The sequence below is a fragment of the Ambystoma mexicanum genome, chromosome 4p, assembly GCF_040938575.1.
Source record: "Ambystoma mexicanum isolate Mex_15411 chromosome 4p, UKY_AmexF1_1, whole genome shotgun sequence".
NCBI classification, from domain to species: Eukaryota; Metazoa; Chordata; class Amphibia; order Caudata; family Ambystomatidae; genus Ambystoma; species Ambystoma mexicanum.
This window is the reverse complement of record NC_090927.1, coordinates 192,354,620-192,381,552: the sequence shown is the minus strand read 5'-3', so window position 1 is coordinate 192,381,552 and position 26,933 is coordinate 192,354,620. Positions and strand designations below refer to the sequence as shown.

General features: G+C 45.9%; 1 protein-coding gene across 1 annotated transcript in view; it reads right to left on the bottom strand.

Moving 5' to 3' along the window:
• The window catches only part of LOC138453129 (uncharacterized), a 411,581-nt gene extending 386,781 nt beyond the window's left edge, over positions 1 to 24,800 (bottom strand). The window contains exon 1 of the mRNA XM_069605687.1: positions 24,557 to 24,800. The gene's annotated coding sequence lies outside the window, so the exon portion shown is untranslated. The remainder of the gene's footprint in view (positions 1 to 24,556) is intronic.
• Positions 24,801 to 26,933: the final 2,133 nt, after the last annotated feature.

The window sequence follows — 26,933 nt, the reverse complement described above, 5'->3', positions numbered from 1 at the left end:
GAGGGCCAGGAAAGGCAATTTTTAGCACACTCCTATTAACATGATACTGACTTAATCAACACCCTTCCTCTAGTTACCACAGCTAACACTCGGACTCAGTTCTTTAGAAACATAAAAGAAATGTGATATATATTATACATCATAAAATAAGTACATAAACAAAACAAGCTTCTGTGTGGGGGTTAGTATGTGAGACTGATTCCTCAGACCCAGTTTAACAACACGACTGGGTATCACAATTTCGAACTCCTTGTATCCGCGTATGGTCTTCCACAGCACATTTAAATCACTCCTTCCACCCAACTGTTGATGATCTTTGCACCAAATAATATCGTCTCTTAGCAGTTGTGGAACAATCACTCACTGGCATGGGACATTCTTGCCCGAGTTCCAGGCTGCATGGAACTTGAAGCAATGAGGCACGTCAGGCTCAAATTAATGGTTCAAACCATATCTTATTTACAGAATGGTCATATTTATTTATTTATTTATTTATTTATTTTTACATTTGTATAGCGCACAGACAGCCCTTGGGCATCGCAGCGCTGTTACTTGTTAGGAGCTTAGTTACAAGGGAATAGTTGCAGGGTTACAAGGTATTAACAGTATACATAGAAGTTACCTATCATGCAATATTCATTTTCATACAGGGTATTAGTAGTATGCATAGCAGTTACACATCTTGCAATATACATTTTCGTTCAGGTATAATTCCAGGCTAGAAGAGTGTGGTGAGAGGTAATCAGCGAAGATCCACGTTTTTACCGCTTTTCGGAATGCTAGGTGAGAGGTTTTTTTAAGGCTGAGGTTCTCAGAGCAAGATGTCTTCCAGGGCCACGCTCGATTAGGGTGGTCATTTCACAGCATGATTGGTAGCTCCAGTTGCCCTCCCTCTCTTTGTTCAGGGTAGTGTCACGAGGGGCAGAGGGCTAAGCTCAGTAACTTAATTGTGCAGTACTTTGTAAAAGCTGAGTTTGGAGACATACATGTCTTCCTTTGGTCAGGCATTACTGAGCCCAATGTTATTGTATGTTATGTGAAGGAACCCTGAGATGTTGTCACTTATCCACGAGGGGGAGCCCCTTCCCATGTGGGCAGGGTGGTGAGGCTGCTACACGATTGTCTCTCTTGGGGTGGTGGACAGCAGGAGGAGCTCATGGAGAGAGTCGCCCCCTCTGGGGACAAGGGAGAACATCTCGGGAGAATGCGGTATGCCAATCCTCCACCAACACCATATACGGAGGGTCGGAATGGGGCATGCAATTGTCTTGGGCATCAATGAGAAAGTTGCCCACGGTTGGAAATGGCAATTTATTCTGTTTGTGACAGACTGTTTGAATAGTACCCAAGGGAGAGTTTTTTTAATAACATGTGATGCAAATTGTGCAATTTAAAGAATATTTATTCAGCAACAATGGTCAAAACTACAAGCCGCATAATGAAGTAACTCATCAAACTGGCCCACAATGGGCAAAAAAGTGATCCACTTTGACCCACAAAACTGGCCCATGCTAGCATTTTGCGTTTTTGGTTCGGGCATTGCCCTATTGCCCGATAGGCCAGTCAGAGCCTGCCAATACATACAGCTTCCTATTCCATGAACAATCACCTCCATATACCACACTTTCATGTATCTTTGTGAGCCATAAGACTTAACATATACTGAGACGAGGAAAAGTAGGGATTACTTAATAGAGACACACTCACCAAAGACTGGGACAAGGAGGACGTGCAGAACAATGAAGAACACTGTTAAGAAGCTGTATGGCATTCTAGTTGTCCTTCCCTCTTTGACATAGAAAGGAAAGAAGTACTGGTTATGTTTTCAAGCCATCCCTGGAGGAGCCACTAGCGGTGGACGCGGAAACAAGAAGATGTTGCTGACCGGAACACTAGTGTGGAGGTGGAGACGTCGCTAATTGGTATGAAGTGGAAGGACCAACTCCGAAGCCATTCAAGCAGACGTCCAGAGTGGAGAAGAAGCTGGACCACGTGGTCAAAGCCAGACAGGCAGTCTGTGAGGAAACAGAAGCTGCAGAGCCGCCATATGATTTCAGAAGGCGAGGGAAGCCCTGGAAAGAGTGAATCATAAGAAGAGAATACCAGAGACTGACTGTAAGATGCCGGTGAAAACCCAAAAAGTATTTGGGTTGCTGGGATGGTTGGTTGGTTCCTAAGATAGTCAAGGGACACTCAGAAGAAAAGAGCAGACACGTACCGACAGAGCAGGGGCAATAAGGGAACCCCTGTGGGACAAGTGAACATTGAGAGAACACAAAGAGAGTGAAAAACGTGTCTGGGACCCGCACCCATGAGAAAGAAGTACAAATCCCCTTCTTCATTGTAGTACCTGGCAGGGGAGTAAATCAGGTCTGCCAACCAAAGCAGAATAGAGACACAGTTCTGGGACCACACCCACAAGAGAGAAGAAGTACAAATCATCTTCTTCGTGGCAATGCCTGGCAGGAGAGTAAACCAGGTCTGTCAGAACAAAGCCATAGAGAATCTCCGGTCTGTGACCCCATCTACAAAAGAAGAGCAATCCAAGTTATCTTCTTTGTGGCAGGGCCTGGCAGGAGAGTGAACCAGGTGTATCAGAAAAAGCCATACAGAAACTCAGGACTGGGACCCCATCTACAAAAGAAGAGCAATCCAAGTTATCTTCTTTGTGGCAGTACCTGGCAGGAGAGTGAACCAGGTATGCCAGAACAAAACCATAGAGAAACCTGGGTCTGGGACCCACGCCCACATGCGAAGGAATGTATAAACCGTTTTCCCTGTGACAGAACTTGGCAGGGCAGTGAGCCAAGTCTGCCAAACTTTGGAGATGGGGAAGCCTGGCTCTGGGTCCCTCAAAGTGAAAGACTGCAAGTGGAATTAGGAAACCAAAGTGAAAGAGAGGCCAGGGGAAGGAAATCATTCCCCCTAGTTATATTCAACTTTTAAGTCAAGATACCAGTAGAAGGGAGTCATTTTCCTTGTAGCCAAGGCCAGGGAAAAGGAGTCATTCCCACTGCTTGCGTTGAACTGTGGACCCAAGATACCAGTAGAAGGGAGTCATTCTCCTGGTAGCCAAGGCCAGGGGAAAGGGGTCCTTCCCCCTGCTTGTGTTGAACTGTGGACCCAAGATACCAGTAGAAGGGAGTAATTCTACTGGTAGCCAAGACCAGGGGAGAGGAGTCATTCCCCCTGCTTGTTTTGAACTGTGGACTCAAGATACCAAGAGAAGGTCGGCATTCTCCTGGCAACCAAAGTTGGTAAAGACTTTCAGATACAGAGTGTTAAAAGATAGACAATGTCCCTGCCAAGACGAAGTACTGGAACGTTTGTCTTTTATGCAGAAGGACATTTAGATCCAGGGAAGGGAGTCATTCCCCTAAGAAGAAGTAAAAGCCTGGAAGTGAACTTTTATCCCCAGTCCAGAAGAAGAGAGTCATTTGTCTGGACCAAGAAGGTCTACTTTATCTCTAGTTTAGTTTTAAGTGTAAGGGACAGAAGTAGTGTTTTGACACAGGACGGTGGACTATTGATCTACATGTACATTCTGGCAGAGCCCTTATTATTTAGGTTGAGGCAGGGAAACCCCTCTTAGAGATAGGGAAAGGTAGGCTTTCAGGGGATTACCTCAAATTAAAACCTGCACCATTTTTTTTGTCTGAACCAATACAGACAGACATATACATCTCAAGTTTTAGAGCAAATTCAAAAGAAAATGTACAGAGGCATACATATTTTGAAAATAAATACTACTTAAAGCAGTCGTATGAAAACTTTATATAGAAACACAATGTCCCTCATTACAACCCAGGCGCTAAACCATGGCGCTATTAGCACCATGGTTGGTGCCGGTGTTGTAACGAGTCCGCCATGGTGGAATGGGGAAATACCGCCCCATTCCAAGGTTGGCGGGGCGGTATTTCCCCATTTCACCATGGCCCTTCCCCATTCCCATTTTCGCCCCATAGGGCTCAATGGGAATGGGGAAGGCGCAAATTGCGGTACCGTAATTAGCACCGAGGTCCCTTTGCGGCACCCTACTTTAACGGCTGGTAAAACCAGCCGTTAAGGTCGGGTCCCGCAAAGGGACCTCGTAATCAAGCGTGAAGGGTTTAACGGCGCCGACACCTTTTACGGCGCCGTTAAACCCTTAAAGCCAGGGTCGTAATGACCCCCAAAGTGTTTGGTCTGCCACAAAGATACAAGCCCGGTGACTTCAGCCATCTGGTGATTTCGAGAGTTCTCTATCAGTGCACAGGTTAGTGTTTGGTTCTATTGTTTCTATTGTAGTACTGCCAAGAATTGCATTGTCCTTACTATTGCTCTTCTTGCAGTTGCCTGGGGTCTTCGCCTGTGCTTCTGGGACACATCTTGTCTCATAATCCTGCTCCCTGTTGTTCCGGGTTCATCGTTGGCATTCCATCTTTTTGCCAATCGACGGTTCTGGTTGTTAATCTTATCAGCCAGTTTGGTAGATTGGCGAGAAGAATTCCTCGGCTACACTACGAGGGCAAGAGCGCATCTGACACTTGAATCCTCAGAGGCCCAGAAATGCTACAGCCTCTGCAGAGCAGGGCTTAACCATCAATGCTTACAGGCCTAGAGAGGCTGCAGCCTCTGCAGAGCAGGGCTTAACCACCAATGCCTACAGGCCTAGAGAGGCTGCCGTCTCTGCACAGCAAGGCTTAGCCTTGAATCCTTTGAGGCTCAGAAATGCTACAGCCTCTGCAGAGCAGGGCTTAACCATCAATGCTTACAGGCCTAGAGAGGCGGCAGCCTCTGCAGAGCAGGGCTTAACCACCAATGCTTACATGCCTAGAGAGGCTGCAACCTCTGCACGCTAGACTTAAGCATTAATGCCTACAGGCGTAGGGAGGATGCAGCCTCTGCATAGCCAGGCTTAACCTTGAGTGCCCAGAGGTCCATAGATGCTACAGTCTCCATTTCACATCAAGGCTTAACCTCCAATGCCCAGAGGCCCAGATATGCGTTGTGGTTTGCCACAGCAAGGGCTTACCTTGAGTGACGAAAGGCCCAGCGATTCTTATACCATCATTCTCTAGGATCGACAACGAGGAGTGTCGATTCTCAATGCAATGGACATTTTATCCTGAAACATTCCACGGCTGAGAGTTTACGTGGTGTAATGTGGATCCGAGGGGGATACTATGCAATTACCTATAATGTTGTTACTTAATGATGACTGATTTTCATATGATAACCCCAGCGCCACTCGTTTTTGCCACTTTGTAGCCCAGCAGATGTACTTCAGAACCAAGTTCATGGTATTCAAAGTGTGGACCTCAGAAGGACGAGTTGCCTCTGCTGGGACTGGGCCCTCTGATCTGTATGGTCAACACATACCCCAATAGCAAAAACTCAACTCACTGAGCTTTCTTGCTGGTTGCATCTATGCGAGAACAGAATTACCGTTGGATGTCGAAGGGCAGGAATAGAACCTTAGACTCATTATACCCTACTCGAATAGGATAGTAGAGTACCATGATTCTGAAGCAGAGACTAGGCTTAAAAATAATGGCACAAACTTCAACAATGTATTCTGTCCTATTCTATAGATTTTATATATTGCGCCACACGCCTTCAGGGCGCTCACAAGACAACAAAGCAAAAAAGGAGAGTAAGAGCAAAGGGTCAGAGTCCCAACTCATGCCCAATCCTTCAGTGAAGCCATTTCTGGGTGTTAAATCCAGAAAAAGGTTTACAAACTAATTAAAACCTAACTAAATAGAATCCAGGAAGTCTAAAGCTTCCAAAGATTGACTTGTATTTGAAATCTGTTTTCTGGTTGTGGAGCTATTGGTATTTTTATGTACCCGGTGCGTTTACTGGTGTCCTTGTGTCCACGTACCTACATTGGGACTTTTACAGGTCCACTTGCTCGTTTTCCGTCAGCTTTGTTCTTAGTCTAACCAGAAAGCTGGAGAATGCTGCACGCCGTCTTGCGCAACAATGGGCTTTCAGGAGGCACGACTGTGCACCAGTGTTGTGCTCTCACTTCAATCTTGATGTCTCTGCCCTCTTTGCACAGCACCCCATAGAATACAGCTGAGTCCCACGAAAGATGTGTTCCAGCTGCAAGCATAAGGGCACGTTTTCGAGTTCCCGGAAATTACGCAGCCGGGACCCGTTATGTTTACACTTTTGCATAGGCAGGTTCCCGTTGTACTTTTCCACATTTTAGAGTGTGAGAGTTAAGTGTACAAAGGTGGTACACACACTTGGGCTCATCATTATGCCATTCTATTTTCGTCTTCCTTGTGCTCCCAATCTAAAGTCATAGACGCCGAATCATTATCAATTCATTCTTTTAAGAAGATATCCCCTGAGCATTTGTCGTATTTGTGTCTTCCTTTCGTAACACATCTTCCCTTTTTTCTCCAGTGTTTGTAAACCTGAATCTCATCCTTCTGTTCCGTGGTACTCCTCTTCTAGGGTGACCAGATTCAAACAGTAAAAAACCAGGACAGGGCAACTAACATAAAAGTAGGACTAACTCTTGAAAGTGACTGTCAAGGCACTACACCTCAGTAGCGGTTGCAGGAGAAGGGGGTTTAAGTGTTACTGTTCAAATAAACACATATTAAAATTAATTTATCACAAACGAACACTATCTTAAATTGCAAAGTGCATCATTTCTTATGTGTCAGATTGTGCATTCATGCCTGTCATCTATAAAGACGACTACCAAAAACCAGGACCACTCAAGTTTCCAATGGAAACATTTATGAGTCAGGCGTTAAGGGGTTAACGGCACCGTAAACGGCGCCGACCCTTAACGCCTGATTACAAGGTCCCTTAGCGCCATGGTGATTTTGACGCCTGCATTTTGCAGGCGTTAAAATCCATGGCGCTAAGGGACCATGGTGCTAATTACGCCACCGTAATTTACGGTGGCGTAATTAGCGCTTTCCCCACTCCCATTATGCCGTATGGGGCAAAAATGGGAATGGGGAAGGGTAAAATGGGAAATGGGGATTTACCGCCCCACTCACCTTGGAATGGGGCGGTAAATCCGCCAACCACCATGGCGTAAACGTAGTTTACGCCATGGTGGTAAGGGTACGACCCAGGCGGTAACTTACCGCCTGGGTCGTAATGAGGCCCATAATCTTGAGAAAGGGGGACAGAGCACCAAAACCCGGGACAGTCCGGGCAAAACCAGGACATCTGGTCACCCTACCTCTTCCCTTAAATCTACAAGACAAGCTATTGGCTGCATGAAATAAGTGGCGTAATCTTAATCTCCCAAATTTCACACCCAGCTCTTTTTGTTCCATTCTACCTAAAAACGTGAACTCCATGATGCTAAATCTAATTATATTCAACTTGAACTATTCAGGCTCATCAAGCAGAGTGTAAACCTCTGTCCTCTTAAGCTGCCTTCTTGTTCCCCTAATACAGGTAAATGTATGTCATAGTTATTTTGTTAAGAAAATCCTCTACATTCAAAATTGTATTTCTGCTTAACTTCAACTTCAATCCCACCCACCCGCCTGTTCTTTCTCGTACTTGTAAAACCTAGAACACTTTTTCTTCCTTTTCAGAGTCCGAAATTCTTAGAATTCTGCCTTAAATGAAGGCCGCTTTCTATTTGGATGACCCGTGTTTATTTATTTAATATATATAACACGGCCATGGGCAAAGAGGCGCAAGAAAAATAAAACAATAAGAACAACAAACAGAATAAGTGCAAAAACACATAACAAGAAACCATCCATCAAGACTTCTTCAAAGAAAATACCAATTATCCAATGTACATTATAAGTCCAGCAAATCAAGAGACCAGTAGAGTGAAGAAGTAGGTCTTGAGAGCCTTCTCAAAGGGTGGCAGTGGACGTCTTTCTCTTAGAGCTGGCGGAAGATTATTCCAGAGCCAAGAGTTGCGGGGTAAAAGGCCAGTCCCCCAGCTTTTTCAAGTTTGACATGTGGGGTAACCAGCAGAACAGTGTAATTAGAACACAGTTAGCGAGGGCAGGATTGAACTCTGGGGAAAGAGTATCTGGTCTATATTGAGTGCCATTCCATTAAAAGCCAGCCAACTTCGGATGATGTCATAAATTGTATTAATGTTGACAGCAGCATGTTTATAATCAACTGAAAGCTGAAGCAATATCTGCGTGTCTGCGTAATCAATATAAAGGACACTAAGATCATCCAAGATGTCAAAGAGGGGTTTAGTAAATACATTTTAAAGAGTAGGGGATTGACAAGATCCCTGTGGATCACCACATTCCAAATTAACTTGTGCGGCTGCGCCGGATTCACTAAAGACTATGGCCGTGCATTCGGACAAACAGGAATGAACCCAGCTTGCGGCTTCAGGTAAACAATTTGCTGAGGAACACAACCTATCAATCAGTATGTTATAGTCGACCAGGTCAAATATCGTAGAGAAATCCAGGAGCATGAGCAAAGCTAACCACTCTTATGAAGGATCGGTAACATGCTAGACTCAAGGTCTAACAAAGCGGTCTCTGAGACATGTTCGGCTCTGAATCCGGACTGCCTACAACAAGTAAGTTGTGCCCCTTGAAATAAAGCTGAACCTGTAAATAAGCACCTCTATAAATGATCTTTATCAAGAAAAGTACAATGGTTATAGCCCGGTAATTTGTAGCCACATTGGGGTCCAGAGAGATAGGTTTTTTTATTAACGGGGTAACCCAAGCCTATTTGATAGATGACTGCAACATTTGATGATTTTTTGCTGAAAATCTTTCAATAAAAAAACTCATTGAAAAATATAGGGAGGTTAAGGGTATATAAGGGGCAGGAGGTGGGGAATAGGAGTAAATAATAGGGGAGGGAGGTTTGGTGGGAAGCCCACCAAATATTAAAAAAATTAATTCAATGAGATTTTCGATAATAATGTTTCAGTAAAAAACTAAGAAAAAATAACAGGGGATGAAAGAACATAGAACCTACTCTTACGGAGCGAACGTAAGGTTTGTACGCATGCGCAAGCCTCGTTCTGGCTCGCGCCTGTCAGTTAAATTAAAAGGAACCCGAAGGCGTCATTTGCCGTCAGGACCCTGAACTGCATAGACGTGTGTGTGTGTTATTACTACATATGCGTGTGTGAGTTTACGGGCGGCCTGGGGCAAATCCTAGAAACCAGCATTGGCGATGAGGAAGACGCTAAGCGGGGTGGGCGGAATTCTCGGAAGGACATTCCCGAATGCGGAAAAGGGTTCCGACATGCTCACAAAGCGCTGATTCCTACGCGACTGGTTGGTCGCCATTTTGGCACTCTGTACACAATGGTTGCGGCCAGAAAGGGTGCTCATGCGCTGCTCGTGTTCTTCATAGATATAATTTTTGGAACATTCACAACTATCAGACACCAAAACTTAAAGTGTAATGCTGTCCTCACACATACCATGATCCTGCTAAAGTGAAGATCCTGGCCACAGGTACTGTCAAAGCCTGGCACAGTGGAGAATCACATCACCGGAGTGAATTTCGTCGTGAGGAGGAGACAGACTTGCGGCCTCACACACTGAAGTGGGGTGCTTGTGCGGTCTGACATCATGGGCAACCAGGAGGATGCCACTGTTGCCCCAGCACCAGTGTCAAAACGACAACAAGGTACTTTGGCACCCATGCCGGAGTTTGATCTATCAGGGCCCCCGTCCAAACTCGGTCCCAAATGGTTATTGTGGGTAAAGAAGCTGGAAATGTTCTTTATGGAAACCGGTGAGACAGAGGACGATGCTAAGGTGGCAACCATGCTGTACTCGGCAGTATCGGAAGTGCATCGGATCTTTGAGTAATTGAACTCACAGGCGACAACATATGCAGCTGTTAAAACTGCCCTGCAAAACCATTTCCTACCTCTAGCAAATATGGATTATGACAAGTTTGTCATGTGTGCGGAGAAGCAGTCTGGTGATGAGACTTTAGACCAGTTCTGTGGGAGGTTAAGACATTTGGCCAGCAAATGGAGGTGGGAGAATGTGGAAGGCATGGTATGCAACCAACTTATTCAAAGGTGTAGCTCGGGGAAGCTGAGAAGACAAGTGCTCCGTGAACCAGGCCTGACACTCGCGCAAATCTTGGACATGGGGCGTGCATATGAACTGGCAGAGAGCAGGGGAGCCAGGATGGATGCAGCCGTCCGCCCAGGGAAGTGTGAAGAGGCTTTTGCCATAGGACGTTCAGACTCTTAAAAAACAGCGCTGGAATCATAAAAAGCCTGAAGGATTTCAGAAATCTAACATCACACACCCATGTATAAACTGTGGTTATGATCACCCAAATGCGGGCGAGTGTCCAGCAAAGACTAGAATTTGTGGCTGCTGTAGGATACCAGGCCACTACGCTAGAGTGTGCAGAGCAGTGGTGCCAGTGACCGCTTCCAGGGGCCCAGCGAGGGTTGGCAGTGGTAACCCAAGGAAGTCTAAAAATGTGGCAGCGGTAGAACAAGGTCTGCAAGAGCTGGACATCACAGAAGAAGAGGAGGAAGAGGAAGAAGTGTTCTTTATATCAAATATAGCATCTGGCACAAGGAAACTTAGGCAGCCAACATGTTTGGTCAATTTTGGAGAAACCCCAACCCATGCATTAATAGACACCGGAGCATCTGTATGTGTTTTAGCGGTGGAACATTATGAGGCTCTACCAGGCCCACCGGCGCTTGACGACACCAAAGCAAGAATGTACACCTTTGTGGGAGATATACCTCTACCAGTAAAAGGGGCATTCGTGGCGTCAGTCACCCATGGACAGAAAGCCATCAAGGCCAAATTCTTTGTCACGGAAGTGAGCTCCCATTCACTACTAAGCTGTTCAGCCTCAGAGGCACTGGACATTGTTTATTTCGCCATGTCAGTGTACCTGAGGGACATTGGTCACGTCATGGAATGATATGCTGACATTTTTACAGGCGTGGGCAAGCTCAAGGGGGACCCCATATGCATCCACATTGACGAGTCTGAGAGGGCCACAGCCCTGAAGCAAAGGAGAATCCCGTTCCACCTGAGGGCACAAGTTGAGCAGGAGTTGTAAGCTCTCATGGACATGGACATTATTGAAAGGGTGGAAGGCCCCACTCCATGGGTCTCCCCAATTGTGGTAGCGGCGAAACCCAAGCAGCCGGGCGCCATGTGCATTTCTGTCGATATGCGGCTGCCGAATATAGCAATCAGAAGAGAGAGACACTTAACTCTGACATTGGTTGAAATAGTGGGCGAGCTCCAGGGTGTAAGAGTGTTTTCTAAATTGGACCTCCGCTCTGGGTATCATCAGTTGGAGCTACACCCTGAGTCCCGCTATATAACAACTTTCGCTACCCAGGAGGGCCTATATCAGTTCAAAAGGTTGAGCTTCAGCATCTTGTCAGCTGCCGAAGTTTTCCAAAATGCCACACGAGGTGCCCTGGCCGGACTGAAAGGCGCCATAAATTTAAGTGACACTATCTTGGTTTTTGCTTCCTCAGAAGCGGAACATATGCAAAGACTAGAAAAGACATTGGACAGAATCAAGAACGTAGGCCTCACGTTGCATAAAGGTAAATGTGATTTTTTCAAAGACCGAATTTAGTTGTTTGGGTTCATTTTCCATGCTGGGGGCATATCCCCGGACACAGAGAAAGTACGGGACATACAGGAGGCAGCTTCCCCAGAGACACCCTTGGTGGTCAGGAGTTTCTTAGGTATGGTGAACTACTGCGGAACGGTTCATTCGGGATTTGGCATCTCTGTCAGAACCGCTGAGAGCACTAACGAGAAACAACGTCTTCTGGGAGTGGACCACCAGAGAGTAGAAAGCATTTGAAGACATCAAAGCGGCGCTGACGAGCAGTGAAACAATGGCATACTTTAATCCAGAGAGAGAGTCGGAGATCGTGGTGAACGCCAGCCCTGTGGGACTGCGCACCGTGCTGCTGCAGGCAGACACCCAAGGACGGATTTGTCCAATTGCATATGCCAGCAAGGCATTAACGGACCCCGAGACAAGGTATTCGCAAATAGAAAGAGAGGCGCTTGCCATCCTATGGGGGTGTAAACACTTCAGACTATATATCCTGGGGAAACCTGTGGTGGGGTTATCACGGACCACAAGCCGGTAATACCCATCATGGCAGGCGGGTTGTGGAAGCCACCCTCTCGGATAGAGCGGTGGATCTTGTCCCTGATCGAATATGGGGTGAAACTACAGTACTGTCCAGGTACCAACAATCCCGCTGACTATTTGTCGCGACACCCCGGGGCAGGTCGAACTCCAGAGAAAACAGAGGTGATTGAATGTGTCAAAATGGTCCGTCATGTGGTGGATGCAGCAATGCCCATGGCACTAACAGTTCAAGAAATAGTGGAAGCGTTGAGAACTGATAAGGTGTTTCATGTCATTCAGGCGGCCATGGACAGCAGTGATTGGAAAGGGTACTAGCCAACAACACCAGGAGGGAGAAGGGGGCCCAACAAGACATGCAAGCACTGTGGCGGGCCCGCAACGACGTATCAATGTCAGAAGATGGTCTGATGCTGAGAGGATGGCAGATTGTCATACCTTGCGCCCTCGTTCCCAATGTACTGGACCTAGCTCACAAAGGACACCAGGGCACGGCCAAAACAAAGGGATGCTTGCGAACCAAGGTATGGTTCCCGGACCTAGATGGACACGTGGACAAATATGTATATCTATGTGTTCCATGTCAGGCTGCCAGCCCTGCCGACAGGGGACCCACAATACGATTGATGGAAAGAACCAAGCAGCCGTGGGTAACCCTGCACGTGGACTTTGGACCCATGGGGCGGGGCAGGTATTTTCTGGCCGTGGTAGACCATTGGTCCCGGTACCTGGAGATTGAACTGGTGGATTCTACGGCCTGCGATCATACCATACCAGCTCTGGAGAAGATTTTTACCACCCATGGGTTCCCATACGAACTGTGCTCGGACAACGGCCCGCCGTTCCAGGGTCAGCAGTTTGCTAATACATGGAGGACCGGGGCATCAAACATCGAAAAGTGACACCCCTCTGGCCAAGGGCCAACGGTGAAGCCGAGAGGTTCATGTGTACTTTGAACAAAATATTTTGAATATCTCTGAATGGGGGAGGGGAGCTACATCAGAACTTGTTTGAATTCCTCAGGGAGTACAGGTCAACACCACACCAGTCCAACGGAGTTGCACCTGCGGAGGCATTGTTTAAGTGTTCTCCCAGAGGTCTCATACCTGAGGTGGAGGGAAGAGAACCAGGTGTAATATACAACGACAGAGTTCGAGAAGAATGCAGGTGCGGAATGACAAAGAGAGCAAAAGGAGAAATCTGCAAGACAAGGTCATTTCCTTAGGAGGAGACACAGTGTTAGTGCGAAACAGACATCCTGAGGGGAAGATGTCCTTTAAGTACGAACCCCAGCCCATGGGGGTTACACATGTCAAGGGATCCATGATAACTGTGGCTGATGGACATGGAACTGTGACACGGAACGTGTCGTATTTCAAAAAAATTGAGGGCGGTCCGTCAGAAGGAAGCCAGGGAACCAACGAGCAGGGGGAAGCCAGCAAGGCCTCGACGACCAAAGGGTACGATGCTGGAGGGGACCCCCCCACCAGTGAACTCGCCACAGCTGGCCCAGGACGACAGCCGGAGATACCCGAACAGGGTAGCGAGGAGGCGTCCAGCCCGCTTCCAGGACTGTGTTATGGACAACGATGCCTGAGCAACTGCAATAGTAATACAATGTGACCCACGTTGGGTCGTTGCACAATGTTATGTTATTGTTCTGTTTTCGTTTAAAGAAAAGGAGGAATGTTACGGAGTGTACGTAAGGTTTGTAGGCATGCGCGAGCCTCTTTCCGGCTCACGCATGTGAGTTAAATAAAACAGAACCCGAAGTTGTCTTTCGCAGCCGGGACCCTGAACTGCATAGACGTGTCCCTGTGTTATTACAAGAGGTGCTCGTGTGAGTTTACGGGTGGCCTGGGGCAAATCCTAGAAACCAACACCTACCACAACAGAAGTGAGACAATAGCTGTAGAGCCAGAGAGTCGCCTGCAGCGTTTCTAGATCGTGACATTTATTTTAAGCCTTGTTAGCAATGTTACATATTTTCAGTGGCTTTCATTAAGTCACTTGAAGTATGACATTCTTTGAAAGGTGTGCATATATACACATGCCCTTTCCCGGTGGAGTCTATTAATTGCTTACCCGCAAGCCGACCGTACCCTGATTTGTCAGATATACCTTTGATCTGTTGTTGCCTGAGCCTCATGGGTGTAGGGACGATCTTGCCCGGCCTCCCAAGTCCAACAACACTTGCAGGGTGTTGGCTGTTTTAGACATGTCTAGGAAGCTCGTCACCTGTCTTAAGCCGCTGCTCAAAAACTTGTGAATTGTAAACAAGCATGTGAAAGTCGAATAATCCATTTCAGCTAAATCACACATGCAACAGCCCCACTCTGGAGCCGCCAATGGACGTTGGCCTCCAGTTCCGAGCCACATACTCAGTCCAGTGTGGGTAATGCAAAGGAAATCAAATGCATGCCTTTTGCTCCAGAAAATACATTATATTTCTCTTTTAGGGCAGTTCTCAAAGATAACATCACTGCGGAACAGTCTGATATCCTTGGTGTTGGAGCTTTGGGTTATGGTTAGAAAACACCAGAACCATTACAGTGGAGTTTATAAGGGGAGGAAGGCTAGCTCGGGGGCAACGCGTTTGTCTTGGAAGCAAGACAACAAAGCACAACACAGGTTTGAATCATGCTTGTCTTGGAAGCAAGACAACACAGCACAACACTGTTTTGAATCCCGATCCCACGCTTAGAAACCACTCGCTGGTATTAAGCTTGTTATAAATGAACTATAAAATAAATAAATATAAAGGCCACAGCATCACGAGGTGGCCATCACTGGAAGTTGGCACATTTCATTTTTTTCGTTTTTTTTTTTGTCAAGTCTTTATAAACCCACCATAACTTTGCTGGTGTGTGCTAGATACGCATGTGCAAAGGCAATAGTTTTAGCTTTGTAAACGTAGATAAATAATCTGTGTCTGTGTTTGTGCAGATAGGTCTTTCCAGCTATTTAACAAAGCTAGTCTTTTTTAATGACCCCCCCCCTCTATCCCCCTGGTCCCAGTCAGAGAGAGAAACATTGCCACTTCCAACACATTTTGCAAAGGCTCTTACAGAAGGCAAGAGCACAGGCCACAGGCCTGTAGGGACCTGTCCTCCACTGCAGGACCACAGACAGCACTTTAGATCTAATGATATCTCTTCACTCGGAGCATATCATGTTTTCTATTTCTATGGGACATGAAGAATTTGTTAAAAAAAACATTACAAATAATAGTTTCAAAGTCATCATGTCTTGGGTCCTGCAGGCGAGGGTGGACACCCGTGGGCTGTGGGGATGTTTTGGCGAGGGATAAAGATAGACCAATGAGAGGCAGTCTCTGCATCACAGAGCAGCTGATAGCCACCAGGGTCCTTCTGAGACATACCTCTAATACCTGTGGAGAGAGCTGAACCCTTTCTGGCCTGACTTATAAATACTCTGCAAGGACATGTCAAAGTATTGTCAATCACACTGGCAGCTTTTGCCAACTTATTTCATCCACCGCCCAATTCAAAACACCTGTTTGCTTGCTTCCCTATTAAAAAAAAAAATCTCTACTACTATTGAGGCAGCAATGGTGAAAATAGTGAACGCTGCCATCTTCCTATTTGTAACGTATCCTTCTTCAGACATTTATTTTACTTTACTTGATTCCTGATAATTGGGTTGCATTCTCTTAACCCTTTAATAGCAAATGCTCTGTAGGTTTGATGATTGAAGGCAATGATAATGATGTGTTATTTATATAGCGCTTACGCCTAAGCACTTTACAGAGAACATATATGTGTACAATATCACCCAACCAAAGATGGTGCTCCTTTTTCAACCTTCGGAAGGGTGAAAGGCTGAGTTGGACTTGCCAGGATTCGAACCTGTGACCTCCAGATAACAAACAGATCGCAGCAGCGAGCGCTTCACCCACTGACCTATCTTACCAGTTTATTTCAGAGGTGAAGTGTTCATTTATTTATTTATTTATTTATTTATTTATTTATTGTTTGCTTGTTAGGTGCTTATACAGCAAGTAAAATACTGTTTCAAAGCTGTTTCAATACTGTGTTTACTCCTATTCCCCAACCGTTTGCATACTATAATGGTATTGTAAATTGACACGTTTAGGAGAACCGACCCCCAATTACCATATGGACGCGTGCGTTGTGATGAAGCAACACTGTTTTTGAAATTCATTCATAATATCTTTTTGATGGCCACCCCCCCCCCAACTCCTTTGAAAACAAAGGAAATTACGTCACATGCCTTTTGATCGCGCTTCATTCATAAGAAGGGACTTCGATCCCAAAGGATTTGCCCAGTAGAACATCTCAGGAAATAAAAGAAAAACAATGAGTTCGGAATTGCTACAAAATATTACACTCGCACAGAAGCAGATAAACGCCAAAACCATGTGGTCCCCAAAAGCAGAGGCACTGCAAGGGAGGGGCTTGGGGATATAGTCCTGGGTCTTTTGGTTGTTGCCCCGGATAAAAGCTCAGGGCCTACAACCAAAAGGCTAGCTAGCCCAGAGTCCCGACAGTCCCGACATTTGCGTAGCCCCGGATCTTTTCCAGACCTAGCAACACCCCTGCTCAAAAGCCTCACCTTCTACAAATTAGTGTGCAACACAATGTCTACTGATCTGTTCTTTACTGGTTCTTGTGCTGCAGGGGGGGGAATGTTGTGCCTGTCCCTACCCGCCACCGATGGTTTATGGAGAATCAGGAAACAGCTACATGAATGTTCAGTGTCTCAGGATCATAGATGCTGCCTGGATAACCATAAAGTCATGATTGGGTCCTCTATAACCCCTAAAATGACATCCACAATAGTATGTTTAAGCCTTAGCCAGCCACAGGGGTGAAAGTCCTTGGCATTTGGTGCACGCAAAAGCCTGACTTAATGGCCCCAAGTAAGTGAGGGCACTGACGGAGGACTTTGGTGCAACGGAAATTACTGCCGGAAATCACACACAAACCCCCCGCCCCCATCCCTCCCGGCAGGTAGCAAGGCTTTTAGTGCCAGGGGCAGGGGATCATGTCTGTGCCCAAATACGAGAAAGAATTTGGTGGCGACTGGTGGCGTGCAGCGTTTTTAGGGTAACCATGCAGTGGTTAGCTAGAATGACGTGGATTGGATGCAATAGCGCAGAAAGTGTCAGGGGGGCATGGGATGGGAGGATCAAGGGCTACAGAGAAAGCACAGCAGGGGAGTTTGTGTGGTGCATCATGGGAGAAGGGGAGGCCAGAATGGGCGGTGGCTGGAGAACGTTAACGCCAGAACTGTCAGAGTTGGATGTGGGTCAGTCTGATGGCCACATAAAGGCCTAGTGCAAGCAACTGTGGATGAGGGAGAGGAGACGCCAAGAGCCAGATGAGAAAAGACAAGGGAAGAGCGAGACATTCAATGACATTCTGCTGGCACGGCCATGCAGGAATGAGGATTTTAAGCACACCGGCTGTTGGTGCCCATCATTTGGTTACAATTCTCTTTCCGAATTGGATGAGTCAGTCAGAATGTTCCACAATGGACAGTTATTAGGAACTGTTTTCTCCAACTGGGACTATGAAAATTCAGAGTATTGTCTAAGATGTAAAACTGTTACTGAAACACTAGCCCATTTTACGTTTTTGTGCCTGTTATATTCCTCTGCCAGTGGATCAAACCAATTTGAAGGGTAAATGGAGGGTGTCTTGTGCTTTCTAAAATACTATAGCTCAAATATCAATGCCTATGCCAGCTACCTTTTTACACACTGCGCTTTTAATAAGATCTTTGGTTTTAGCCAAATAATGTTTTATGTTTTTTACATTCAATATGTACAGGGAGGATGGCAAAATGTATATTAGGCAGTTATTTATGAACTTATCGTTTGAACCTGGTACCATGGCCATAGCTGCATAAAATGCATGAGATGTGTTTATTCTTTTTTTGTATGTTGTTCAATGTTATTGAAAATGAACTGATATTATGAATTTGCATTATTGCACTTTTGCACTTTAATGGCTTTTAGCTGAAAATAGTCTTTGCTGAATTGCATTGTATGCTCCAATGAGCAGGCATTCCACATAAAACATCATATTTGGCTCACCATCATCACCATCTTTCGTAACACTACATTACCATCACTAACAGGGTTTTTCATTTGTTCAAAATTCAATTGCGTAACTTAGAGAACCTAAAGTCCGGCCAATTTTGTGTCCAAAACTGAACTTTTGGAGCAGATGTCTAAAACCTTTGTCATAGCCCAAAACATCTTGAGGCGGACAGGTTGCGGACTCCTATAATGGGTAAATAATAGATCCTGAAGACAGGGCCGACCTTAGGCATGGCCAGTCTGTGATGTTGCCCAGAGCCCCATGCTTATGTGGGCCCTGCAGGCAGCCGCTAAAACATGTTCACCAAAGGAACAGAGATTGCATCTAAGAAGTGCAGGGGTTCCAGGCCAGATGCTTTCTTTTGCACCTATCCCAGTGAGGCCGTGCTAAAACCTCCCAACCCCCTATAATGCTCTGGTGACCGATAGCATGATCACTCCCCACCCTACACCCACCTTCATGGTGGCCACACAGATGCTGCACTGCAGGCCTCATTGGAGCCTCACAAATATTCTACTACCTTGTTTTCACACAGCATTTAAAGTGGAAGCAATTTATGAGTTATTGTTCATTAATTAAGAATTGTTTTGGACAAGACGCTCTTAATGTTTCAGTGATTAGAACTGCAAAAGGGGAATTTTTATTCTGAAAGCACCTATAAACGAACAGTTAGCTGCCCAAATCTATGCCGCAACCCAGAAAATTAAAATATGTTACACCAAAGAAGTTTTAAAGTATTTTCCTTATGTACATGTGTTCTTATTTGACACTCCAAAAAGTGTTCATTTATTGTACAATTGAAGACGGAGGTCCAAGAATGGCCCTCGTGACCCCTGACTCACAGCGGAAAGGAAATGAAATGACAGATGTACATCACTCTTACGCCCTTCATCACCATCGTCAATGCATCGCAGATATGAGAAACGTTACTCACTCTGACCACCATTCAAAGCTTACCCGATGGACAATAAGGAGGAGAGAGGGTTGCCATTGTTCGAACAAGTTGACGGACTATAACCTCGAAAAGCTAACTGACATCACGACATAGGTGCACATGGACATGAAGCATTTAGGCATCCATGCACGAAGCTACACAAACGCTCATTAGTTTATTACTACTAGACATGAAACAGTGCGTATGACTCATGCAGCTAAAGGACTGACACACACACACACACACGCACACATATGCTTTGCTAAGCAGAAACAGCTAGATGCAAAGAATACATATATCCAGCTTGAACATGCTTAACTGTGACTAACACAGAAGGCTATAAGAATACAGATGGAAGACATAGGTGAACTCAGTGAATGGGGCAGGTGAGACAGACTTTGAATACATGGAGAAGATAACAGCCTGATTCACCTAAAGACAGACAGAGTGTCCATTACAGGCACGGTGCACATCCTAGCCAAGGACGAGCAGCGACGGAAAGTTTTTAGTTTACCCAGGCGATAATACACCTGCAAGGAATGTAGCTTAAAATCCTAATAATTGCAAGCAGGAGTGCTCCATTTCGTGGTCCCTACACTTGTTTCATGGAAGAACAGGACAATGCCTAATCACTCAAGGCAGATGGGGGAAAGATGTTTGCATCGAACCAGAGGTGGAAAGATACAACCACTACACAGGTTCAAAGCTGGATGTACTCTCTCAGGGCTCAGGCGATCAGAGATGGGAACATACAACACCTTCATGATCGTTCCCATTGCCTTGAAAAGGTTCACTCTGCCTAGTAGCTGTCCAAGGTCCCAAGGCTGGGAAGAGAAGTTCTGTCCAATCCTTAGCTACCTTTCACGTTAAGGAACACTATGCTGCAGAGGCCAATCTGTTAACCTGCAACTTTGTATTGGCTACATTTAGAGGCGGCCCTAGGAGGAGCCACCAGATATGGCGGTCCAATAACCAAACTAACCCCTATGTGTTATATATATCGTTTTTATAAACTGACCAATCTCCTTCAATGATAGGTGTTGGGGAATGCAACTCGTTCTTGTGATGTCATGTATGGTAAAACGGTGTGACACACGTTTGGAGGACGAGAGCTCTGGGAACGACATGTTGTTCTAGTGTGAACCCTGTCATTTTGTTTGATAATATAGACAGTAAACTTTGACCTATGGTTGAGTCTTCTGATCTTGCGGCTGGGATTTTCTTGGGACCCAAGTTCCCTCTTGCTGGTAATCGGGGTAACTGCTAAGAGTGCCCCTCCCACTCCTTTGCACAATGTCACATTTTCTGCAAATCCTATATGAAGCATGCCTTTGTGAAACAATAAAAACAGTCAGGTTACCTTTGCAAACCTTTGCTTTTTTTATGAGTGAGTAAATCTTGAAAGTACGTTTACCGAGCTCACAGGCCATTCGTTTGTTTGGCTGCTGAATTGCATTCTGGTATTCGTAGTCTTCCCTACCAGATGTAAGGGAAGTAATGCTACAATTATACTCTTGTTTGCAGGCCATATTAATGTAAGAATGTATATATTTGCGTGAGTACTTTATCTATACTTGTGGCTTTTGGGGCCAAAAGTGTGGATGGGAAAGGAGGAGAGGGCAAGTGAACCCTCGTGTTTTCCCAGATCCAGGGATTATGGAAGAGATGTTGGTGGCCTGGAGACTGGAGAGCTAGTTTTCCTTCGTCCTGGCCTGCGCTGATCTTGTTGCGGGTAGCATGGCAATGCGTTCATCCAAGATGAGCCACACAGCCACACAGGTTCAAATCCCGGGTCTGCGCTTAGAAACCTCTTCGGTATTAAGCGCGTTATAAAAAAAACAATTAGAATTATAACATTCGAGGACCCCTGGCCTCCTGAAGCCTTCCCTGGTAAACTGGCTATGCTCTGATTGCAATTATAAGGCAGACCTGCAGTGGGGGCACTTTGCCCTGTTTGCCCCGGGCACAAGCCTTGCAAGATGTCCTTCCAGGAGACATACTTCAGGAATGTAGCTCACCTTGCGTAAAAAAAAAATATATAAAAAGCATTGCTCGGAGATAACGTTTCTTTTGATAGTCAAAATATTCCTCTAGTGTTCTTAAATTAAAAGCACAATCTTGATTTTGACAATGTGTGCCAATATATAGACCTTGCCATTAAGAACATTTTATTACAGCTAGCAAAACACAATTACAATTCTTTGGGAATCCATTCCATAGTCAGATGGTGTTACAAACCAAAGTTGCAAAAAGAACTATGTTGCAAAGACTATTCCTATGAACGACACCTGGGAATGTGTACAAGTACCTACATTGCAGACAGAGTTTAAATCCCAGCGCGCAAATCATTTATTCTCACTGTGCTGTATGTGGCAGAATTAGAAGTCCCTAAAAGCGATTCAGCTCACGCTGCACCACTAGTCCAACAAAACAGTCGCACACATGCTATCGCCACGTATGTCATAATAAGAGTGGCCATTGGTAGTGGACATCACAAAGTGGTTTTGTCTCTTGACTTACTTCTGGCAACTTCTTTTAAGGTAACTTCCCACAATCCCCTTGAGTTTCAAAGACTCGTTATGTGACGTCATTGTCTGGGATGTCACTACCTATGCAAGGTAAGAGCCCATGCCCATCTCTTTGCACCCAAGGACATACAGATTCTATGCTCGGACATGACTAAAGAGACATGCATGCCCCTGTTTCCAGGTCCTCCATTCCATTGGGCAGGAGTCTGCAACCTGCAACTCGCTTGATGTTTTGGAATACACATCCCATGATCCCGCTCCATTGACTATTCTAGTGAGGGCTGATGGGAGTTGTAGTCAAAGTCATCTGGGGAGCCAATGGCTGCAGATTCCTGCCATATGGAATAAACTTGACTTCGTTTATCTTCACACCTGAGACCAGTCAATATCGCTGAGTAACTGACTGGTACAGATTTCACCTGTTGACAGGAACTGACAATTGGAGTCCATTTATTTTGCATGCGCAAACAGTTTTCATCTGCAGTGTTTCAACTTACAACTGCATCAGATTACTTTTTGCGGGAAAGTGTTTGTTTTCAGTGGTTTGAATTACTGTGTGGGGCCATGGGCAGTCAGGCCGAGAAACGAGATGGCACAAGGCGAGGAGGGACTGAGGCCTGCTTGCATCCAGAATGTAATGTTTAGGTCCATCCATGCGGCTTGCAGTCAGTCCTGCCTTTTACGTTAGCGCTGCTTGCATGCTGGGACTTGTAGTTCGTTTTTTCCCCTCCAATATAAGTATGTACCCTACAAGTCCTAGATGCCAAGTGCTGTTCGGTAAAAATCCAGAACTGGAAAAAGATGGCCATGGTCTTATAGGCCAGCTACATGTTTAATATTGTAAAGAAGTTTGTTGAGATTTAAAGCAGCACAGACAAAATGTTTAAGGGGACGTGTTGTTCACGGTTGCAGGCCCTTAGCAGTTGAAGGCATTAGGAAGGCAGCAATCCCACCCGGTTCACATTTGAAGTCACTTCTTAGGTGTTAATACTGATTTTGGAACGATAATGGGTGTTGGAGTGATTGGCACATTTTGGATTCAGGAAAATAATAGTTGGGTATTTTGTTTTTTTAGAAATCAGAGGGATCAAGGTTCACCAGCAAGTAATATTTGCGATGCACACGAAGCTCTATTTTCTTCTTACATCTGTATAGAACCTGAGGTTCGAGTCCCAGCAAGGCCGTTTCAACCCATATTTCTCAAGCTGCTAAACTGAATACTAACGACTTGGGCAATTACAGCTATCAATACAGCGCCTAGAAAGCAGCATCCGGCATAAAGTGCTGTATATTGCAGACACGGTGGTAGAAACAAAAGCAGACAATGTTTTATATATTTGAAAACCTATTCATACAACACAATACAATGAACATTCATAGTTAGCATTTTAGATGTTGCCGTTCTGTGTCCCTTTTTAAGTATGGATAACAAAAGTGTGTCAATTAATGTGTTATTTAAAGAGCACACTGTCCCCTCCAAGGAGGGCTACAGGTTATGCCCACTTGCAACCTGCTATGCTGGCTGAAACTCCAACACTGGCTCCTGGCATCTTGGATACTTGACAGCAATGGGTAGGTTAGCTCGGTGGGTTAAGCACAGTGTGACAGGATGACTCGACGTTAGCGAGACAGCGCTATACATCGCTATTCAGTCAGCAAACAAAGCACCCTGCACGTTGTTGACAACGTTAACACCAGTCGCACACATTGCAACCAGTGCCAAGGTCTTAGTGAAAGGAAACCCCGGGCCTTGGAAGTGGTGTCCTGGAAATACGGAGCTACACCAACCACTGCCAGGATCGGTTGGCAACGGTGCAAGTTCATACCATAGGCTTGAATGTCAACTCAGCTTTTCATCCTCAGGTGGTTGATAAAATGAGTACCTTTTGGTCGGGCTATGTAAGACCTGGCATCCAAGCGCCAGTGGAATACTCGGTTATGTAAGAGTGCTGTGCACGTGGTTATTATTAAACATTAATATTGTCACCACAACCACACGATGACGACAACGAGGGTGTGGAGCCTCTGTACAGGGAATGGGCGCCCGGCGATGGCATGTCCCATGTGCCTCCAGACTGCCAGCCGATGCCCCCTCTCACATCCTACAGAGGGGTAGGACTTTGAACCCCCGGCGCCGCAACTTCCGCATTTTGTTGAAAATCTCAGAATATCAGCTATCTAGGAAGGACTTTTTTTAATGGGATGTTAACCGGATGTCACCGCAGTTGAACGAGATGGCCCGGGACCCCCTGAAATCCCGCATTGTTACCACCTAACAACCCCTCCCCCTCCAAGCAGCGCACAGAATACACGCCGAACCCCAAAAGCTGCCCTTTCCCCCGCCACATCCCATAAGACTACCAATTGCACAGTGTCATGCAGAAGCCATGGCAGCTTGAACCCAAGGAAAGGGGCTGTACTTTTCTGTCACGTGGGAGTTTTCAGAACACCAGAACAATCCCCCCCAGCCCCTTCTCGGGTGGGGGGGAGTGATCACCTGTGGGTGCTGAGCCTGCCCCCCTGTGGGTGCTGTGGCAGCTATCATATGTTTGCCAAGTGTTTCTCCTCACCGCTGCCGGCCACAGGGTGAAGCCTGCCTGGCATAGGGGGGCGTCTGCTCCCCTGTGGCGGGTGTGCCAGCTAACCTGTGCTTGTCACGGTCCACCCGCTCCCCGGTGGGTGCTGCGCCTGATCCTGTGGGTGCTGTGGCAGCTATCCTATGTTTGCCGCAGTGTTTCTCCTCACCTCTGGCGGCCACAGGGGGAAGCCTGCCTGGCATAGGGGGGCGTCTGCTCCCCTGTGGCGGGTGTGCGAGCTAACCTGTGCTTGTCACGGTCCACCCGCTCCCCGGTAGTTGCTAACTTGCTTCAACACACATAGGATGTGATCCCGTGGCTGTCAGTTCGCCTTCTCACCTGTGGCCGCGGTATCCGCGCTCCCGTGGCCCCCGCGGGTGCCCCGTCACCTGTGCCCCCTTCTGGCGCCCGGTGGCTACTCCCAGCCTTCCACGGGAGCCGCCGTTTGCACCTCAGGAGTCCTGCGTGCCCGCCGCTCTCCGGCTCCCTCCCAGGCTGGTGCCAGCCCTTTGCACACCCACAGGCACTGCTGGCAGGCCACTTCCTCGTTCGAGGCTTTGACAGCTGCGGCCATTGAGCAGCGTAACGAACCAGAAAAAAGTCTGACGAGCCCTGGGTCCCACTCGGCATACCCAACATTCCAGAGAAAAGCGAGCGCAGGTGAAGTTACTGGTTAAGCTGCATGCCCGAAATGTCTCCACGTTTGCCCGCGAGAGGAGCGAAAAGTAAACAGAAACTGCATTTCTCTACTTTTCAACCCGGGTACATCTTCCAAAAACCTCAAAGAGAGCGTGAACTAGATGGCTGTCTGTCACGGGACACCCACATTTCCCAGCCATGGAATTTTTTTTTTATTTTATTTTTAATGTGATACAGTTTTTTAAACAAACACTTTACACATAAATCAAAAAATAAATTCTTATTACAATAATGTGAAACAACAACTTAGAATAGAGCAACCAATTATAGAATGTGGAACTAGAAGAAGAAATATATTTAAAATATTCACTTGCATTTCATTGTTACAAATTTCATGGGTCACAAGCACCTTTAAGTTTTCAGATAACTTCGTATGACAACTCGTTTCCTACTGTTATTTACCAGGAGGTTGGCCTGTCCACCTGTTACAGGTTTCAAGTTTTAAATTTCGAGTTTTCCCTTAACCATATACCATACTCTATATAAAGCCAGATGTAGACTAGGATTCAAAGTATTGATACATATATTCCAGAAGTCTTTAGATTTGATATGGTCAAGATTATGTACATATCTACTGTAGTGTTTTATATAAATTAAGCTTAATCTAGGGCATAATGTGAGGACATGTCTCGCAGTTTCAAGTGAGGCTTTGTTCCTACAAATCCTACAGAAACGCTCAATTTTGGGGATGGCCCGTTGTGGGCCCAACCCCGTTAGAGTAGGAAGGTGGTTGATACGTAGAAGTAATAGAAAACGTCTCAGATTATTCGAAGGGCAAAGGTTTAAATATCTTTGAGCCCTTCTAAAAGTGTATAATACATGAGATGTGAACCCATAGCAGTGAAGACTCGCAAGATGTCTAAAATTATTCTACCAATCCCAGATTTTAAGACGTTCGGCCATTTGGGCCTTCAGATGTTCATAATTATCTCCCCAGTTAGGGATCCATTCGATCATCTCAAATAATACAGTCATTTCTCTCACAAAATAGACCTGCTTATTCCCAACAATGTCTTAATTTACCGTCCTCAGGAGAGGAATAATCGGGGTGACCTGCACCTTAATGTAAATTTCTGCTCTTTTCTTTAATACCAGAGCTTTTAAGGAAGTTAAGCCCAACTCTAATCTTAGAATTGCCATTGGAATTCCCTGTGGCAGACCCAGCAGCTTACGCCAAAAACGACCCTCCAGTACCTGAAGCCAATCCAGATCTAAGTGGACTAGAGCTTCCAGCCCATAGGTTACCATAGGAATTAGGCACTGGATATAGAGTTGGCGAGCTGCCCACACAGAGTATCCACTTTTATTGCGCGAGAACTGACATATCATGGAAGTTAATTGTGCTGCTTTTATTTTATGGGCTTGAACTCAGGAATGGAAATTTCTCTTACAATCAAATTCAACTCCCAGATATTTATAACAGTTGGTATATTGTATTTCCTGTCCTCTTACTATCATTCTGGGGCGGTTCACTTTGCCATGACTATACAGGATCAATTCAGTTTTCGTTTGGTTAATTGTGAGTTCGTTCTCCTCCGCATAATCCCAGAGCCGCTTAGCCGAGCGTAAAATGCCACTGAATGTGTGGTCGAAAATGACCACATCATCCGCATAGGCCAGGACTAAGCAGTGCTGAGCACCAACTTTAGGAGTGCAATTACTCACAATTCCCAAATACCCAGGGATATCTGAGACGAACAAATTATATAATAAGGGCGCAGTGACACATCCCTGTTTCACTCCTCTAGTTTGCTCTACCACCCTAGTAGTAGATCCACTTCCGTCCAGCCTCAATTGTACAGAAGTGTTATGATGTAATAATTGTAGATAATAGAGCAATCCTTCAGGGCACGCCAGGCTCCTAAGCTTCCTCCATAACTTCTCTCTATTCACCGTATCAAACGCAGCCTTAAAATCAATATATAAGGCATACAGAGGCAGGTTATTAGGGGATAAGGCTTTATCTCTGAGGCTATTCATAATATAAAGATTCTGGACAGTAGAATAACCGACTCTG